Source organism: Bos indicus x Bos taurus, chromosome 4 (assembly GCF_003369695.1).
Source record: "Bos indicus x Bos taurus breed Angus x Brahman F1 hybrid chromosome 4, Bos_hybrid_MaternalHap_v2.0, whole genome shotgun sequence".
In the NCBI taxonomy this organism is placed as follows: domain Eukaryota; kingdom Metazoa; phylum Chordata; class Mammalia; order Artiodactyla; family Bovidae; genus Bos; species Bos indicus x Bos taurus.
In genome coordinates this window covers 66,889,725-66,911,603 of record NC_040079.1, presented here as the reverse complement: position 1 = coordinate 66,911,603, position 21,879 = coordinate 66,889,725, and positions in this window count along the sequence as shown.

Here is a 21,879-nt window from a genome sequence, read left to right as displayed (position 1 = left end):
GTACTTCCATCACCAGTCACATCCCCATCAGGGTGTCGTTTTTGCTTTGGCTCCGTGGCTTCATTCCTTCTGGAGTTAGTTCTCTACTGATCTCCAGTAGCATATTGGGCACCTACTGACCTGTGGAGCTCATCTTTCGGTGTCCTATCTTTTTGCCTTTTCATACTGTTCATGGGTTTCTCAAGGCAAGAATACTTAAGTAGTTTGCAATTCATTCTTCAGTGGACCACGTTTTATCAGAACTCTCTACCATGACCCATCCATCTTAGGTGGCCCTACATGGCATGGCTCATAGTTTCATTGAGTTAGACAAGGCTATGGTCCATGTAATAGTTGTGGGCACACATCTTTTTTGTGAAATGAAAAATTTTTTAAAGTACTTTTAAAAAAGAAAGTTTATTTTTTAATAAAAAATAATTAAATTTTCTCAAAAAATATTTTCAAAAGCCACAAAATTTTTTGAAAGGATGAACACACTATTAGCATTGAAATATATGGCTTAGAAAGCAAAAATATTTTTAATTTAAAATTAAGCTTTATTTTTCTCAGTGTCTGCAGTGACTATCTGGCTAAAAAGCAAGCAAGATGAATACTCTACATGACATAGAGTAATTTGTTCCTGTAATTTGATCAAAGTAATTAGTGTAGGCCACATACAATGCAGGTGTTTTTGTAACTCATAACTGTGATAATAAATTTTATCACAAAATGTGAATGTGTTGGGCAGATTGTCCACTGAGTGCCATATGATACAATGCTTAGTAACAACTCCTTTGAGAGGAATATTTCACAAATATAATTTTCCTATCCTAAATACAGCCACTCTGTATGAACTTTCAGAGTTCTGAAGCAAAAGTTTGCAGTTTTGAGAACAGTGCTGTATATCAAAATATGAATTTCTAATTATACCAAGCTCTTAGAAAATTTAGAAACATATCTTTAAAAAAAGTTTATTGGAGTATAGTTGATTTACACTGTTGTTTTAGCTTCAGGAGTCAGCAAAGTGATTCAGTTATATAAATATATATTCATTATTTTTCCAATCATTTTTCCTATAGATTATTAGAATATTGAGTAGAGTTTCCCATACTATACAGTAGGTCCTTGGTTATCTATTTTATACGTAGTAGTGTGTGTATGTTAATCTCAAGTTCCTAATTTATCCCTACCCTGTTTCTACTTTGGTAACCATAAATTTGTTTTCAAAATCTGTGAGTCTGTTTATGTTTTTCAAATAAGTCATTTGTAACATTTTACAGCGTGCCTTTTAGACTGCAGTGGACTTGTATTTAAATACAATTTTAAAACTTTTGTGTTAAATTTGATGCATTATCAAGCACCAGCACAGTGCGTTACACAGAGTAGGCTCAGTAAATCTTAAAGTATAATCCAGTCATTTTTCTACACTGCTTATGATGCTATTTTTCAAACTTGTTAAGTAGGTTTTAATTTGTCTATTTTGTTAAATTATTTCAATCCATAAAATGAGTTGGACTTTTCTACATATTTATTGGACTTGGTTTTTGCTTCCTTTGTCACTTGCTACAAATAGGAATTCTCCTAAAGAGACCTTGTCATGAAAAGGGAAGGAAAATCTGACATGGCACACCTAAAGTAGGGGTGCTACTGCTGCTGCTGCTCAGTCGCTTCAGTCGTGTCCGACTCTGTGCGACCCCAGAGACGGCAGCCCACCAGGCTCCCCCGTCCCTGGGATTCTCCAGGCAAGAACACTGGAGTGGGTTGCCATTTCCTTCTCCAATGCATGAAAGGGAAAAGTGAAAGTGAAGTCGCTCAGTCGTGTCTGACTCTTAGCGACTCCATGGACTGTAGCCTACCAGGCTCCTCCGTCCATGGGATTTTCTAGGCAAGAGTACTGGAGTGGGTTGGGAAAGTAAGGGTAGATGCCACTGAATGATTCCCAGATAAAATACACGTTTTAGGATGATGCTATGTATTTTTATTTTTAAATATTTAATTTAATCCTTGATTCTGAGAGCATTAGAAATTTGAATTGCTAATAAATTTATTTATACAATCATTTATAGACATGTATATAATATGGAATATGAAATTTACATTACCATGAACTTTAAATCCAAAAGTTTATGTCTTATAAAATTATTAGACTTTTGGAGACAAATTAGAAGTTCTAATTTTCTGGATAATAACTGACTGATTCTTAGGAAGGAAATAAAGCAGTATCTATTTGTGGCCCATTTAATGAAGAATGATACCCTCATTCAAGTTGTTTTTTTTTTTTCCCCTCTCCATTAGAACAAAAAGCATTCCTATCAGATTCTGGAGGGCAAATTTTAGTTGTTTCTAGCATATTCCACATATTATAATGCTTATAGCATTAACTTTGGTTTGAGATCTGGATCTACCACGTTAGTAGCTATGTGCTGTAAAATAGGGATTATAATATCTAACTCACAGTTTTGTGGCTAACGATTGAATACAATAATGCATGAAAAGTACTTATTAACTTCTTGCCTGGCACATGGAACTGGCCGCGCAGGCGAGCTGGGAGGCCTGGGGCGAGGAGGAGACTGTCAGGCCCCAGGCCCCTGTGCAACCGCTAGTGCTGCGCAGCCTCGTGCCTCGCAGGAAATGGTTGGTACTGGTTCAGTGACTTGGTTTTTCCCTCGCCTGGAGAGGCCTTCATGGGGGAGGGGAGGGGATCGATCGCACAAGGTCAGCACGGCTGATCGCCGTGCGGTCGGCATCTCTGGGGCCGCAGAGTCTTGGGTTCAGTTGGGGCCCAGGCACCATCTGCAGTGATTTTGGAGCCCTCAAAAATAAAGTCTGACACTGTTTCCACTGTTTCCCCATCTATTTCCCATGAAGTGATGGGACCAGAAGCCATGATCTTCGTTTTCTGAATGTACTTAAAGCAGACTAATAAGTCCAGTATTCAGATATTTTCAAGGAAAAAAATGATATTTTCCTCAAATATGTTAAGTAGACTCTGTTCTTGAGCTGGCCGCATTTGAAGAGAGTTTTATTTCTGTATTTCGTATTTTTGCATCAAATCTTCTCAGATTTGTTCTTCGGAGTCATTGAGAGACATTAATCTTAAAAGTTACTATTTATGTGCCAGGCAAGAAGTTAATAAGTTATTTATTCTTTCAAATAATAAAAATTACACACCGGAAAATTTGAGGTCAGAAAAACCAAACCAAACCAACAAACAACACCTTGCTCAAGTCAAATTATAAATGTCACGAATTTTTAAAAAATGCTTAAAATAAATTTATCTTCTGCTTTAACTTTGAGAACACACAAAAATAAGTCAAATATAGAACTTGCCAGACATTTACCAAAGAATTCTCTGTATGTTATGGTAAATATGTTTGAAATAATACAAACTAAAGTAAAAAATGCTTGAGAGATCACCAGGTTAACAATATAAATGAATTTAAAAGAATTCAGATTATTATAATTTATTGGAAAACCTGTTAAAAAGTTGTATAAGAGTAAGTGTACTTTCAATTGTTTTGACTCATTCAGAAAACAAATGTATCTAAGTGATTGCAAAATTTATCTTATATGTTCATTCTTTTTTAAAAAATGACTGAAGACTTACTATAAAAACATATACCCTGCACATAAAAATGTACAAAGCCATGAACATTTAAATTAATACTAATGAGGTAAACTATCTGCCTTTTTCAGTTCACAACAGCTGCACATGTTTTAAATGCCTCAATTAAAGTTTATTCAGACTAGATAATTGATCCAGTGTGAATAGTGATGTCAGAATTAGATATTTTATAAAATAGGGTTTAAAATGAAAAGAGGCATTGGAAAACTTAGGATTTATTCTCAAAATATTTTCCTGAGAAACAGAAAGAACTGTGCAAAAACATCTAAATACCTAGGAAATATAACTCACCATATTCTAAATAATATTTTCTCTCAATTATGAAATATAATATGTCTACATATTTATGTTCTTTCCTTTCCATTTTTAGGTTTTAAGGATGATTTATTTACTCTTATTTTCCCTCTGTTAGCATATTTAACTTTTTATAGGTTCTCTCTTTATGTGGTTTTCAAACCAAAAGTTGTACTTTTGCTAAAAACAGATATATTCAGTCTCTTGGAACCAGAAACCTGAACCAAACTATGGATCCATTGAATGCTGGAACCACAAAGCAAATGTAGACAGCACAGAGACGATATGTTTGGGTGTATAAAACATATTATATACATATATAAATATGTCAGCAGTGAAGTAATTGTAAAAGTTATGGTTTGGTTCACTCAAATTATATCTTCTATTAAAAAGTCTGAGATTTTTCTCCTATATTGTAAACATATAGTATATTTACAGAATATAATAGAAATATGTGTGTGAATTTTGTTTTCATAATACCTGAAATGTAGCAAAAAAAGCTAAGAAGTAGTTTTCAAATATGGAAAAATGCATGTCATTTCTATACAATTATTAAATCTTAATCTAAGTGCAAATGATGGAAAAGATAGATCTGTGTATGGGTGTGCATGATTGGTATGAAGTTAATTCCTTATGAATTGAATGTTTCTTCTGTGAAAGCCTAGATATTTTGCTACTCTTAAAGGGGAAGTAAAAAGAATTCACAACAGTCTCTTTTATTTAAGAACTCAGCAATCTACTTTACTTAGCTGCCAAAAGCTGAATGCCTGTTTGGTTTTCCTGGATTGGATCCTACTATTCTTTCCTCACGCTCTTTCATTTTGATCCGCTCAGGCTTACTGGGGGTTAGACAGTACTTTCTTGGATGTGCCCCTCGCTGCCACCACGCAGCCCAGCCACTGCCAGTTGTCCGCCTCCATGTCATTGAGTAGGACTTGTGAGCCATGTCTCTCTCCACGCCCCTTGCTTTCTCCCTGGCTGTACATCAGGTTTCTGAACTTGCTGGCGCAGGGGTTACTAATTCACAGAACTGAGTAAAATTCCTTTGTCAACCTCAGATGCCTTAGCAACTACAGAGAGGAGTCTACAATATTTTTCAAATTGCCTCTACAAAGAGAAAAAGAATTAAATGGGAAAAGAAAATAAGAATATCTCCTGAAAAGAAAAATAAAACTACACAAATCAAAGAGGATGTGCATAGACACTCATAACATTGTGTTAAATTTTACTTTTGTAACAGTGATTTTCAAAGCATTGTTAAACATGAACTAATATCACTTAGGAAATTTTTGCATGCTTTATAATTACTAACTAAACAGTACTAAGATACAATGTATTTTTCTCTCATAAGTTCTAATTTCCAAAGAAAACTGTAAGGCAGATATGTCACCCTTTCTAAATTATATTTTTAAGATTCTAATATATGAGATAGTTACATTAAAAACACTTTTTATCTAGTTCTCAGAGCACTTCAGGATCAAGTGTTCACAAGGTTAACTTAATTATCATAGCCTAAGTTAAAGAGAAAAAGATAGTTTTTTGGTTATTTTTAGATGTAAAGTACAAAAAGCTTGTATTTCAGATCACTCATTTCTAGAGGATTGTTATCACACCATCTTTGTCATTGTACTTTGCAGCAAATGTAGTCTGCATTTAATGTACATCAAAATTAATTTTATTGTCTATGTATTCAGAACATTTATTGCCACACAAAATTTAATCTTGATGGAAGGCGTGAAAGGTATACTTAATTTTATATATATATATATATATATATACATATATATATACACACCTATATGCACACACATGTAGTTCATTATTCTTGACTGTGAGGGCTTATGACTATTGACGTTGTCAGTTTTTATCTCATTACTCATCACTGCTTACTGTGGGTGCTAATAGTATATTTCCATGGAGTTTGTGTGTGCTGTAATGTAAATTCTGACATTGCTCGTGTCAGTCACTAATCTACCTCCTTCAGTTCATGTCAAGATGATACATGACAATGCTCAACAACTGTCATCTCAGCTTTAAATAGACCTACATTTTCTCAACTTTACAATTAATTTTTTTGTTTAGAATCTGGTGACATTTTTAACAATGTGAACAAATAATTCACTCTAGTATATTCAAAGCAAGTGCTGATTTTAAAATGTTCTCTTTGAAAATTAAGCAAAAAGATTAATAGTTCTAATTGAATTATAAAACAATTTATTATAGAAAGAAAATTGATCAAAACTTGCATTTTGAAAAAATTTGAGTTGGACTTTTATAGACTTTAAAATTTTACTTTAAGTGCATTTTTAAAGCATAATTTTACAATGTTTAACAATATGTAAGTTAATTAGAGAGGCTCTATTTCAACTTGAACCTTCCCCAAGTTATATAGCTGAGTATTTGGACATATCTTACTTTTTCCAGTACATGTATCCGTTTAATAGTTTTCCTTCTATTTCCTTTTCTTTGCAATCTCTTCCTATATCCATTGTTAATTTTTTTTAATCTTTCATTCTTTTTTCTGTATCTTTCCTTATACTTCTTCTTAGACTCTCTTTTTCTTCAATCTCCTGAGTTACCTCTTTAATTGGCCTTAAAGTTAAAATATTTCAAATTGATCTAGTTAAGTCATTTGCCTCTTTTTCTCCTTCAGCCTACAGAAGTTTTGAAATGCATGTCAGGACTTTTTCCCTTTCATTTTTCCTGATACAGTTATTTCTGTGTCCTTCTAAATTTCCTGTTTCTAATCTATACTTCTTAGTTCCTTTTATTTCTGTTGTCCCACGCTTATTTTAATTTTCTCCTGTATTTCCCCAAACATTCTCAAAGATTAATGGAATTCCTGTTTATATATATGTGTGTGTGTGTGTGTGTGTGTGTGTGTGTGTGTGTGTGTGTATCTCCTGAACACTTGTGATGGAAATTCCCTGAAATTAAAACAAAAACTTAAAAAAAATGAATGACAAAATAACTGAATTGTTTTGATAGCCATGCTTATTATAGTAACTTTCATGATTTAAAAGAAACAAAATATTTTTAATGTGCTGAAGTATTCTGAAAACGGTTGCTAAAGTCAGTTAAGTTATTCACAGAGAGTTTTTATTTATGTAAAATCCCACGGACGGAGGAGCCTGGTAGGCTGCAGGTCTGACACGACTGAGCGACTTCACTTTCACTTTTCACTTTCATGCACTGGAGAAGGAAATGGCAACCCACTCCAGTGTTCTTGCCTGGAGAATCCCAGGGACGGGGGAGCCTGGTGGGCTGCCATCTATGGGGTCACACAGAGTCGGACACGACTGAAGCGACTTAGCAGCAGCAGCAGCAATACCAGCTAGACTATGTATAAAAGGACCTGCTTGAAGATGTTGCCAGGACAACATGAGATCAATTTCTAAGCCAGTCTAGAAGAGTGGAAGAGTACTCAAATCTTTACAGCTCTAAAGGTGAACTATGAAGATGCTCTCCTACAATGAGCAAACTGATAATATACTCAATTTCCACATTTGAGTTTTATACAGCTCTAATATACAAATACCTCCTTCACTTTTTGTCTCCCAGCATTCCCCTCAATACCACCACCAGACACATCTTTCTGATGTGTAACTTGAGTTACACCACTTACATGCTTCTAAAACCTCCAACGTTTCCATCCATGCCTGTCAATAAAGTTCATTTTTAAAAGATGTTCTGTAATCTGGCTCTAATCTACCTTTCTATCCAATCTGTCTTTGTGACCCTATACACCAGTGAAGTGGGGAATATATTCTTATATCCCCAGCAAAATTAGACTTTCAACTCTGCCATTGTTTGCATTATCTCCACCAAGTGCTCTCCTCTCAACTTGGATATATCTGAACTCTACTTGTTCATTAAGAATCAGCTTTTTGAAAACTTCCTGTATTCCAACTAACTGAAATAGTGTTTTCTGCCTCTGAACTTTCATGATACATTTATTGTACTGTGTTCTGGGTGCGTGTGTACTTTTAATTTCCACTATCAGACTCTAGGTGACAGTGTTAGTTGCTTAAGTGAAAAGAGACTCCTGCCTGATTCATCTGAGTATCTACCACTATGTTTCCCATGTACTTTATATTAGGTAAGATTCATGTGTAGTTGATAAATGATTGAATAAATATGTCTCTAAAATTATTATAATAATATATAAGGAATTATATGAGATAATGTAAAGTATTTTATGCCCAAAGTACCTTGAACCCTTTCTTTATGAATGTGTCTCAAAGAATAGTGGCAGGCCTACATTGGTAGGGGACATCTCATAACCTGATTAGCACTGCTCTCTGGCAGGAGAATAAACTGTTGAGAAAAAAAAAAAAAAACTGTATAAAAACATCTTTCTATGGAAATGAATCACTTGATTATTGACTTTTATGACGTCCCCCCTATTCCCAGTACTTGTATACTTCTTTCTTGGAGTCAGCTTATGTCGTATCTTGGCAATGGACTAGATTCTTCTTCCCCTGTCCCTGCTCGTTCTTAAGCAAGGTGGTGAGAGATCAAGGCTGAGCCTCTTTTACTCTCTCCTAAAGACTTCCTGTCCACACCCTGATTTCTGACCTTGATCCTTCTGTTGGTACAAAATCTAGTTTCTTTTTAGGATAAAAAGAATCATGTGACAGGGGGAGGGTTGAGAGAAAATAAACAGAATCCTCTCCACTGCACCCCACTCCAAGCCACAGAGAGATATATTAATAAAAGAAGCCTCCAGAAGGTGATTAGATCATTATTGCTGCTTCATAATATACACGATCAGGTCCTTGGGACCTACACTCTGGCATTTCTGACATTGGCTCATCATCTTGATTCCTGATTCCTGTGTGTTTATCTGGAACCTCTTTTCTGCATTTGCGTCGCCTTCAATTCTTCAAGCCTGACCCTACTTATCTGATGAAGTTGTGACTATTCAAGTTGTGCAAAAATAGGTCCTGTTGTTATTGTCCATATTTGTAATCAGACCATGACTTGTTGATAAACGAGGAACACAGAGATTATCAGATTGCAGCATCCGCTACCTTCATGATTCTACATGATTCACTTCCTACTTTTTATTCTCATGAAGAATACTTCCTTTGCACTTTGAGTATTTCCAGTCTAGTGCCAAGTTTTTCACATTTAACACATATTTAAAAATATTTTTAAGCACATTTTAATTATAGTAAGTCAATACAGACCAAATAATGTAGAATGGCATTATATTAACTCCAGTTTCTTTGAAGATCAAGAATAGTTAGATCTCTTCCTGTTCATGAAGATTGATAGCAAATATTAGCCATAATGTCTTTATTTGATGGCTTTCTCTATGTGTTATCATTTTCTTTTTGTTTCAAAGCATATCAAAGTCATTGTGTCCTCTTTCCTCTTCTACCTCTACTAGGAGGAACACTTAGGAGACCAGCAATGTGTCACTGTCTCCTGAATATCTCCTTTCTTTGTCGTGATAAAGTACCGCCATTACCAAAAAAATGTATGTGTGTGTATATATATATATGTATATATATGTATATACATATATATATACAAGTTACTCCTAGCTTCATTTTATTGATTTGAAATATGTCACATGGAAATGAAGGCCACTTATTGCATCTGTTAAACAGCTTTGAAAAAAACCTTCTGAGATTGAGACACAGAAAATAATATAACTTTGTTTCAATTGCAATTTTATGACGTAAGGAAAGTGACCTTCAAATTGGCACTTCTGTTTTACTGATTCAAATGTGCTAGGTTATAATCCTGGAAGTAACTACTACATGGCTCTTTTTCCTTTTTTTCTTTTGAGCAAAAATTAGAGAAAAAAAGTTTTACTGTTAAGGAGAGCTTATAAGCAGAAAACAATTTTTTAAAAAAGAATCAATAAATTTTTTAAAAATTAGAGACAACAGAATTTATCAGGTGGGTATTTGCATATCAGAGTAAACCAAAAACAAATATTCTTTTAAAATATCCTTTGGTAGTAGTTGAGAGTTATTCCAACTTATTTTCCATGATCTCTGAAAGAGGGTGTCATAACACCTTTGAAATATTTGTTGTTAATTTGTATAATTTACATACTGAGTGCCATATGATTGATAAATGTTCTCCTGATCATTTTTGGTCATCTGACATTTAAGGAACCTGTAGAGTGGCTTATTGACTTGTTCTTCATATGTGGAACCTGACATTGATGTCACTAAGAAATTTTCCAATTTTTGGCTGTAATAGTAAAATAAACACTTTGTTTTTCTCTTAAACTAATATAAAGCTCTTCTATGATATTGAGTGTGGGCATCCCTGGTGGCTCAGTGGTAAAGACCCTGCCTGCCAATGCAGGAGACGTGGGTTAGATCCCTGAATTGGGAAGATCCCCTGGAGAAGGAAATGGCAACCCACTCCAGTATTCTTGCCTGGGAAATCCCATGGGCAGAGGATCCCATAATCCCATGGGGTCACAAAAGAGTCAGATATGACTTAGCTACTAAACAAAAAGAATGTCAAAGGTCACTTGACCTATGTCTCAAATGTAACTAGTGGGAAAATTTTCATTAAGTACTCAATAGCATTGTTGTTCGGAGAAAGCAATGACAACCCACTCCAGTATTCTTGCCTGGAAAATCCCATGGATGGAGGAGCCTGGTAGGCTGCAGTCCATGGGGTCACTAAGAGTCGGACACGACTGAGTGACTTCACTTTCACTTTTCACTTTCATGCATTGGAGGAGGAAATGGCAACCCACTCCAGTGTTCTTGCCTGGAGAATCCCACCAACGGGAGAGCCTGGTGGGCTGCTGTCTGTGGGGTCGCACAGGGTCGGACACGACTGAAGCGACTTAGCAGCAGCAGCAGCAGCATTGTTGTTATTGTTTGGTCACTAAGTCTTATCTGACTCTTTTGTAATACCATGGACTGTAGCCCTCCAGCCTCCTCTGTCCATGGTATTTCCCAGGCAAGAATACTGGAGTGGATTGTGATTTCCTTCTCCAGGGGTCTTCTAAACCCAAGGATTGAACCCGCATCTCCTGCATTGGCATGTGTATTCTTTATCACTGAGCCACTAGGGAAATCATGATTTTGATGTAATATATAATAGATAGATAGATAGATAGATGTGTGTTCAGTTCAGTCACTTAGTCGTGTCCAACTCTTTGCGACCCCATGGACTGCAACACACCAGGCCTCCCTGTCCATCACCAACTCCTGGAGTTTACTCAAACTCATGTCCATTGAGTCATTGATGCCATTCAACCATCTCATCCTCTGTTGTCCCCTTCTCCTCCTGCCCCCAATCTTTCCCAGCATCAGCGTCTTTTCAAATGAGTCATCTCTTCACAATAGGTGGCCAAAATATTGGAGCTTCAGCTTCTATATCAGTCTTTCCAATGAATATTCAGGACTAATTTCCTTTAGGATGGACTGGTAGGATCTCCTTGCTGTCCAAGGGACTCTCAAGAGTCTTCTCCAACACCACAGTTCAAAAGCATCAATTCTTCGGCACTCAGCTTTCTTTATAGTCCAACTCTCACATCCATACTTGACCACTGGAAAAACCATAGCCTTGACTAGATGGCCTTTGTTGGCAAAGTAATGTCTCTGCTTTTTAATATGCTGTCTATGTTGGTCATAACTTTCCTCCCAAGGAGTAAGTGTCTTTTAATTCATGGCTGCAGTCACCATCTGCAGTGATTTTGGAGCCACCCAAAATAAAGTCAGCCACTGTTTCCACTGTTTCTCCATCTATTTGCCATGAAGTGATGGGACGGTATGCCATGATCTTTGTTTTCTGAATGTTGAGCTTTAAGCTGATTTTTTCAGTCTCCTCTTTCACTTTCATCAAGAGGCTCTTTAGTTCTTCTTCACTTTCCGCCATAAGCGTGGTGTCATCTGCGTATCTGAGGTTATTGATATTTCTCCTGGCAATCTTGATTCCAGCTTGTGCTTCCTCCAGCCCAGCATTTCTCATAATGTACTCTGCATATAAGTTAAATAAGCAGGGTGACAATATACAGCTTTGACATACTCCTTTTCCTATTTGGGACCAGTCTGATGTTCCATGTCCAGTGCTAACTGTTGCTTCTTGACCTGCATACAGATTTCTTAAGAGGCAGGTAAGGTGGTCTGGTATTCCTATCTCTTGAAGAGTTTTCCAGTTTATTGTGATCCACACAGTTAAAGGCTTCGGCATAGTCAATAAAGCAGAAATAGATTTTTTTTCTGGAACTCTCTTTCTTTTTTTGATGATCCAACGGATTTTGGCTATATGATCTCTGGTTCCTCTGCCTTTTCTGAATCTCGCTTAAGCATCAGGAAGTTCACAGTTCATGTACTGTTGAAGCCTGGCTTGGAGAATTTTGAACATTACTTTACTAGCATATGAGATGAGTGCAATTGTGTGGTAGTTTGAGCATTCTTTGGCATTGCCTTTGGCTTGGATTCTAGTCCTGTGGCCACTGCTGAGTTTTCCAAATTTGCTGGCATATTGAGTGAAGCACTTTCACAGCATCTTCTTTTAGGATTTTAAATAACCCAACTGGAATTCCATCAGCTCCACTAGCTTTGTTCTTAGTGATGCTTCCTAAGGCCCACTTGACTTCGAATTCCAGGATATTTGGCTCTAGGTGAGTGATCACACCATGATGATTATGCGGATCATGATCTTTTTTGTACAGTTCTTCTGTGTATTCTTGCCACCTCTTCTTATTATCTTCTGCTTTTGTTAGGTTTATATCATTTTTGTCCTTTACTGTGTCCATCTTTGCATGAAATGTTCCCTTGGTGCCTCTAATTTTCTTGAAGAGATCTCTAGTCTTTCCCATTCTATTGTTTTCCTCTATTTCTTTGCATTAATCATTGAGGAAGGCTTTCTTATCTCTCCTTGCTATTCTTTGGAACTCTGCATTCAAATGGGTATATCTTTCCTTTTCTCCTTTGCTTTTTGCTTCTCTTCTTTTCACAGCTATTTGTAAGGCCTCCTCAGACAGCCATTATGGTTTTTTGCATTTCTTTTTCTGGGAGATGGTATTGCTCCCTGTCTCCTGTACAGTGTCACTAACCTCTGTCCATAGTTTTTAGGCACTCTGTCTATCAGATCTAGTCCCTTAAAACTATTTCTCACTTCTACGGTATAATCGTTAGGGATTCAATTTAGGTCATACTTGAATGGTCTAGTTGTTTTCCCTACTTTCTTCAATTTAAGTCTGAATTTGGCAATGAGTTCATGATCTGAGCCACAGTCAGCTCCCAGTCCTTTTTTTGCTGACTATAGAGCTTCTCCATCTTTGGCTGTGAAGAATATAATCAATCTGATTTCAGTGTTGACCGTCTGGTGATGTCCATTTGTATACTTATATATTCATATATATATATGTTTTAATATATATACCTAATGAACCATTATAGCCTACCACTAATGCTATATTCCAGATATTATTAAGATCAATAATCGGAGAAGGTAATGGCACCCCACTCCAGTACTCTTGCCTGGAAAATCCCATGGACGGAGAAGCCTGGTAGGCTGCAGTCCATGGGGTCACTAAGAGTCTGACAAGACTGAGTGACTTCACTTTCACTTTTCACTTTCATGCATTGGAGAAGGAAATGGTAACCCAATCCAGTGTTCTTGCCTGGAGAATCCCAGGGACGGGGGAGCCTGGTGGACTGCCGTCTATGGAGTCACACAGAGTTGGACAAAACTGAAGCGACTTATCAGCAGCAGCAGCAGGATGCTCATATCAAGAATTCCGTGTTGTCCATGATTTTATCATGGACATATGTTTGCTTAAAATTGTAATGAACTTTGTATAAGAATTTAAGTGTAGAACTAAGACAACATTGATGATTCAAGGTGAAAACCTAGTTATGGCTGAAATTGTAATATAATCATGGAAAAAAGATGTGGATATGAATCTGTACTTAAGTTACCCTGGTAACTGTCATAGCACCCTATTCTTTCTTCGTTAGTATTCACAACTATAGTCAGCCATCATGCCCATCTGTAAATGTTCTAATGGAGACTTTAGCATAAACATTTGATACATTCATCAAATGTCTTATACTCAGTAAATAGCAACTGATAAATCCCAAAGTAACTTTCACTGGACAAGAGAAAAAATTCAGGCAAATACTAATATTTAAGAAAAAAAAAGAAAACCCACTTCAACTGTGTTTTAATTTGCAAAAGTGTCCTTTGTTTAAAGTATCTAACCTCTTTGGCTTTAAGATGCTTCTCACAAGTTGAATGTTTATGCATGATTTTAACTGGTTTTTTTTTTTTTTTTTTTCTGTATATTTCAAGTTAAACAAAATCCATGAGACTTGGAAGTACAGTCTATGCTGAGTGAAGTGTTCTAATGACAGTGTTAGGGTTTCAGTGTAGCACAGACTCAGGGAAAGGTTTCACAGGCAACTTGATCAAGACTACACAGCAAAGACATACGTTTATCCTTTATTTAGGATGACAAAAACTTAAACATATCTTTCAGTACTGTCTCTCTTTTTCTCACACAGATAGACTGTATATCAGTAATCTGGACACCAAGTTATTTAAAGCTATTATTTAGTACCATAATAAGTAGTAATTTAAATACAAGGTAAAATCACCACATTGTCTTGTTTACTACTGATGTTAATTTTAAACTGACGTTCAGTGCTCCCCAAAAAGGCAGCCTATGATTTGTTATCATTAAACTGTCAACTCTGCCTTGAGTTGGAAATAGATTCACACTACAGTACTTACAGCATATCACCTTATTTTCTATCAGTCCAAAAAAAAAAAGAAAAAATCTAGAGTCGGTTTAATTGTGTCTGTGCTATTTTTCTATTAACTGTTTCATGCATTTTTCCTGGCCTTTTAATTGCAGTTTAATAGTGGTCATTAACACATTAAGGGGTGTTAGAAGAACATTTGAAGTCCTCTTGACTTCTACCAAAGTTGACACTTCAATGCTAGAGTAATTTCAGCTATTCATTTATTTAATAGTGACCTATGCAAATGTGGAACCATGTCATTTTACAAATTGACTGTAATAATTAACTAGAAAGGCAGGGTAAAATGAAACAGGTTATAATTAGAATATAACTGCTACAGTATTACGTCAGCTAGAATAAAATAATCTCAAATGATTAAATTGGTTTCAATTATTAAGAATCAGTTTAATGTACCCACTGTTCTGATTTTTACATTTCTCTTTTTTGTGTGCATTAGATGTCACCTCATACAATTTATGTATTTTATTCATCTTGGTAAAACAGGCGTTACAGAAGTTTAATTAAGTAGTAAAAGACTTCACATTATTCTGCTGAATTCTAAATTAGTTTTAGAAACTAGTCAGAGTGCATGCTACATACTACTCAGGATCATTTCAATTAGCTGTATCTATTAAGCCACTCAAAATTCCCTTTACACAGTAAATATATGTAACATGTCACTAGCCATCAGAATATATATTTTAATCACATAATTATCACAACTTTCCCAATTGGTTCTTGGATGCATCATCTTTATATCTTTTTTTTAAAAATAGGGTAACAACTATCTTTCTAACATTCCAATAATTTCCCGCAGTCAGGACTCCTGTATGCTTGGCGGTAGGTCAGGCTTTGTGGCCATATGGCACAGAGTCTCTGCAGCCAGATGGACCCCACACTTCAGTCAGTGTTCTGCTCTTGCTGTATTGAAATTCTTAAGATTTTTGAACAGTGTTGCATTTTCCTCTTATTCTGAGCCCTACAAATTATGTAGCTAGTCCTGCTTGAAAGATCTTGTACGGAAACATAATAGCTTGTTCATCTTTGGTCACATGTTCAACATTTTGCTCATCATTTTCCTGATTATTAGGGATTGACGCTTCTTAACATGTGACTTCAAGAAATTTTGTCATGAAGCAGTGTTTATAAGGAGGATATCTACTTAGCCAGTGAAATTAACCAACAACCTTGGTAATCAATAGAGCCCAAATAATCACAGCCAGATCATTTCCTAATATGTGGACTGTATTTTAATTAGCACCTTTATATCCCAGTATATTTATATACGTGTGTGTGCGTGTGTGTGTATATATATATATATATTGGTTTTAGTTATTAATTTCTTTGTGAAACAAAGAAGCTATATAACAATGGTGTTAAAGCCAATGCTATTTGAAAAATGTTCAAGTTCAGATTGTATGACTTTCTGTGACACATTTCCAAAAAATTTGTTTCCAGCCAGTATCTATCTCCAAGTTCTAGGATATCCTTTATCCTCTAGGAATCTAAGATGACGCCTGAGTAGTTTAAAATTCATTTTTTAATAAAGATGAACTCTGGTATTCTCAACATATAGATGTTTTTGTCTCAAAGTCTGGATTTTTATACAGAAAACACTTTATTCTATGATGGTATGTTGTTGATATTTTTTCTCTTTTCTATTACATCTCCTTTTATTCAAATTGATCCTGACAGCTTTAGAACTTTGGTCATTTAAGAAGGCAGTTAAGAAAATTTGCATACTATGATCAGTTAAGGCACTAGTTAAAAATGCAGATCCGTACTGAAGTTAAAGTCTTGTTAATCTTTTCACTTTTTTGTGTGTGATTTGTTCTGCTTACTTCAGGACTTTCTTGGGAGCATTTAATAATGATTTTGTAGCATACTGCTGGGAGAAGGCAATGGCACCCCACTCCAGTACTCTTGCCCTGAAAATCCCATGGATGGAGGAGCCTGGTAGGCTGCAGTCCAGGGGTCGCTAAGAGTCAGACACGACTGAGCGACTTCACTTTCACTTTTCACTTTCATGCATCGGAGAAGGAAATGGCAACCCACTCCAGTGTTCTTGCCTGGAGAATCCCATGGACGGAGATGCCTGGTAGGCTGCAGTCCATGGGGTCGCACAGAGTCAGACAGGACTGAAACGACTTAGCAGCAGCATACTGCTATATATCCAGGTGGGTTATTTATTATGCTTGTATGGCTTTTGTGCCTTGAGGAGGTCTCTTCAAAAGACCAAGACAGGGTTTACTCAGAATAAAGGTGAAGTCCTCCTTCCGCCTGTAATTCAGTATTAACTGAAATCTGTTCTATCCTGGAATTCTGAGGATATTTCCAATGGTTAGAATTTATAGTATGGAGAATTGTAAAGATACTGTTATCCAGAAAATGGTAATCTGATATCTACAAATATACTATGAAACAGTTTTAAGAATTAAGGATGATTACAACATTGTTTGTTAATCAGCTACACCCCAGTACAAGGTAAAAGTTTAAAAAAAGAGCTAAAGATGCTCCAGAACTGACTAAACAATCTAAACATTGGATAAAGATGAGCATATCCCTTATATGAAGACTTTTTTTTTTAACGTTCATCCCCAAAGCTTTTAATCTTGATTTATATGAAGTTATGAATCTGGGAATAACATCAGACACACCCCAAAATCAAACTGATTCATTGAGGTACTTTCCTAAAAACTTAGATCCCATCTTGAAGTAAGGTGACTTTTCTTCCCAAGACTTGGAGACCAAGCATTTTCTGCCATCTGCACTGTTGTAATTCATTCATATACATCAGTTCAACAATTTTTAGCAGCAATAACCCATCCTAACCTTTTAACAATAGAAAATAATATATCCAACTAGTTTTCAGATTTATCTGACTTTCCCTTTATCTGTTTAAGCTGAATATTGAGTCAAAAATGCAATATATTCAAGGCACTATGAGGTCAACTGGGTCTGAAGAGAATAGCGATAATTTAGAAAAAAAAGCCATTTAGGATTTGAAAGAATGCCTTGAGCTTGAAAATCACTTCTATTTTTTCCAAATGGAATTAGAGTTCTTTATTATAACATAATTGTAATTAATATTGTACAGTTGTAATAATATAATTATTATTAATTACATTTTCCAAATGTAATTAAAATCCATTGCTTGGAACAAAGGCAATCACTGGATTACAATTATCTGTATTTCTAAAAGAAACAATTTGTATGGCAGGTTTCAGTTACATGGTACAAATAACCAGATACTGTATGTCTTATAGTTATTAATTCACATACCTGGAATAATAGTAAACACAGGTAATATATGCACATTTTATTCTAGAAGACAATTTTTAAAGATCTGTCTTTAATACATTTTTAATTTAGCTGGTGATTAAAAAAATACCATTCATTTAGATTCGTTTCTATATTTATGTGTGACATCTTGAATGACACATATTTAACTTTCCAGAATCATATATATCATAATATATCACAAACAGCATCATTAACATTTCAAATGGGGGTTACTTCTGTATTCATGAGTTAGAATTTAATAGTAGATTAAATGTAATTGCAAGTGCATTCTCCTAATAGACCTACAAAGTTGTCAATTAAATGTTATTAATGGAGGTTAAATTTTCTATGCGTTCAGAGACAATGTCAAATTTCAAATTCCAAGGTTTTCACTAACTTCACCCACATATTTTATTCTACTTTTTAAAAACCTCAGTTTATGTAGTGATAGAATGGACTGATTAAAGGCTCTCTTCATGATAAATAACAGTAAAATATTATAACTCTGTTGTAGTTGATTTAACCAAAAAATGGGAAATAAACTAAGGACTCAGCAGTCTTTTTATACCCTCTTTGGTTTCCACTGTCCTCGACTGCTTATCGGTGGTTCTCTATTTAAGATGTTAGCTATTAATGAAGGTATTATAATTGAAAAGATATTTATATGGATGGAGGGCCAATAATTTTCCAATTTTCCATTAAAAAGTAAGGAAAAAATTTCTTAACAGACAAGTCTATCTTGGTAAAAGTTTCAGTCTTAGCATAATATCATAGTCAGAGAAATAGTACAGTAACCAAAAACCTAAACATAAATATTTAAAATCTTTACTCTGTGTCTCCAAATGGCAGCAGGAAAAGTAAATTCTTGACCTGCTCTCAGCAATCTTTTTATGTCAAAGTTCTCACTAGGTAACTACCCAGGCCACTCCGCAGCCTCGCTCACTTTATTATACAGACAGTAGATCAATTTAATCTTTATGTGTCTCCTTTTAGAGTAATCCCCCTACACAAATTTTCAACAACAAAAAAAATGTAGAGAACTCACCTAGCAAAGGGGAATCCTTCCTCTTCAGAACCTTTTCTTAAGAGTGGGGAAGGGAAAGGGAAGGGATGATTACAGATAGTACATAAATAAGATTATCTGCCTAACAATTTTCCTCCTGGTTGATAAATCTTTAGCTCCACCAACAGCACTTGCAATATACTTTCCACCACCTTTTCCTCCATTAATGCTGCATTAGTGAGCTTGCCTGCTGCCCCATTAGCCCTTGTAGCAAAAACCTGGCCCTGGAATGCAGACAAGCTCTACTGTCTCTGCCCTGTAACAGGTTGGAGGTCTGTTCACTAGGTAAGTACTCTCACAGCCACTGACTGCTAACAGAAGCAAAGGTGGAACTGTCCTAAACTACCAAATACTTGGGTACTTACCCATCACCAAGTATTTGTATAATCTTGCTGGAATCACTAAATTTGTACTTTCTTTCCTGGACAATGCAAAGTACCAAAGGGTGAGTAGCTGAAGAGTAACCATGATCTACCTGTTACTGACCAACAGATCGAACCTGGATCTCCTACATTGTAGGCAGATTCTTTATCATCTGAGCTAACAGGGAACCCCATTACTCACCAGCCATGGAGAGTGAATCAGGCTCTAATCTGAGCCTGACTCTGTCTGGGGTGCTGTTCTCTGAAAGGGAAATAAGGAAGCCATTTCTTGCTATTCACCAAGACTGTGTCTATTGGAATATGTCTAATGCCATAGTTCTTGTCTGAGTTTTCTTATTTTATCTTATCCTGATGTAATAGCTTCTTACTTTCTTCATGCTGAAGGAACTTCACCAACAGCAAAGATTCAAGATGTCTTTCTGGTGGTGAGGGAGTCTAATTCTTCAGATAACTCCCTCAGAAATGCATCCAGAGAAAAAGACAATTTATTGCTTGGTAATAACAGTATGGCTCAGTGGTAAAGAATCTGCCTGCCAATCAGGAGATGCGAGTTTGATCCCTGGGTTGGAAAGATTACCTGGAGAAGGAAATGAGAACCCACTCCAGATTCTTGCATTGTCTGGGAAATCCTATGGCCAGAGGAACCTGGGGGGCTACCGTCCATGGGGTCACAAAGAGTCAGACACCACTTAAAGTGACTAAGCAACAACACTAGTAGCTAGAGTATCAGCATTTCCACAGGGAAGTGGGAAGAGGGTCAGATGATTCTTCCCATGCAGTTGGGAGTCTTACAGGAGAGAAATCCTGAGCCAGGGCACCCAGATATGTTATGATGGAAAGTAGCATGCCTGACTTTGCCCCAGAGGGATGGAAACATTATTTTGTTAGTAATGAATGGTAAACAAACCTGCCCTTAGCTCCAGAGGGAGATGCTATCTCTATCTTGGAAGGTTGTTCATTTTACAAGCATTCTTGAAAAGATAGTCTATAACAAGTAGAGCCAGTGCTTCTATTCACAAGACAAACCAAAACACAAGAGACCCCTAGAGGATGTTCACAAAACCCTATTATTTTCTTCTTTGATATAGAAATATTATTCTTATCCCCCTCATTTTTCTTACTTACTAATTATTTCACACTGTTTTCAAAATTATGTTTTTCTCAGCACTTATTTTTTAGAATGATGATGATTGTTAGAGCAGGAAACAAAAATTAGTATATATAATTTCCGTAAAAATAGAATATTAGAGCTACAAAATACATATGTATGTATGTGACATTGTATAGCATGTATACAATATTATATGCATACTAAACACAAAATGAGCAACAAACTGCCTCATTTTAAATGAAATAAGAACAAACCTAATTCTCATTTTCAAGTCAAGAAATGTATCATGAAATTTTTGATTAAAATATATATGTACTACAGTTAATTTTTAAAATGATATATAAACATGCTTATAATGTTATCATGTATCTCCTGTGATATAGTTATAACATTATGCTCCATTAGGAGATGATAAAGATAGAAATGGAGAAAAAGAATATACTAGTATCTGAAAGGCCAAGAATGCTGCTGTCAGAGATAAAGCTAAAAAGCAGTTCTTTAAAGGGTTTTTTCCCCTCAGGTATACTCTGATACAATTTGTGTAAAAGGATGTAATCATATCTAGTGAGCTGAACAGCAAAGACCAGGGTGGATTTGATTTTGGCGCCCTGAATACCTGCTATTTATTTTCCTTTCGAAATCATATTAATCTATGTAATTACCTATATAATTAAAAGAATCACAGTGTGCCAAATGAAATGCAGTTTTAAGTGATTAAATAAATAAAATAATTTGTTAAATTTTGTAAACAAAATGATTTAAAAAATGAGACATATTGTATTATTGGTATTCAAATAACTGGAATTTTTTAGTAGTAAATCACTTAGGTTTTCTGAGTGTTTTTTTGAAATAAATAAAAGTACAAAAGATCCTGATGCTGGGTAAGATTGAGGGCATGAGGAGAAAGGGGCAACAGAGGATGAGGATGATTGGATGGCATCACTGACTCAACGGAGTTGAGCAAACTCTGGGAGATAGTGAAGGACAGGGAAGTTTGGTGTGCTGCAGTTCATGGGGTCAGAGAGTCAGACATGACTTAACAACTGAACAACAAATTGTCTGGTTTTTTTTTTTTGTTGTTGTTTTTTTTTTTAATCAGCTATGTCTAAATAAAAGCAGTGACTCATGTTGTTTTGGTCAAAATTATTTTGGGTACATACCATCATAATCATAAAAAAGTTCACAGATTTGAAGAATATTCTGCTCTGAAGAAAAGCCACAGAGAATACTTCTAAGTATTTAATGGGAAGAACATACTTACATTTCAAAATATAATGACAAATATATGTTGACTTCATTATGAGCACAGTAGAATGTGCATAATACTCATATCTCTTCATCAGTTTTAGACACCAGCTAATGGGGAAGCCAAGGGAAAATACAGGGCCACAGCAGAAGAATAA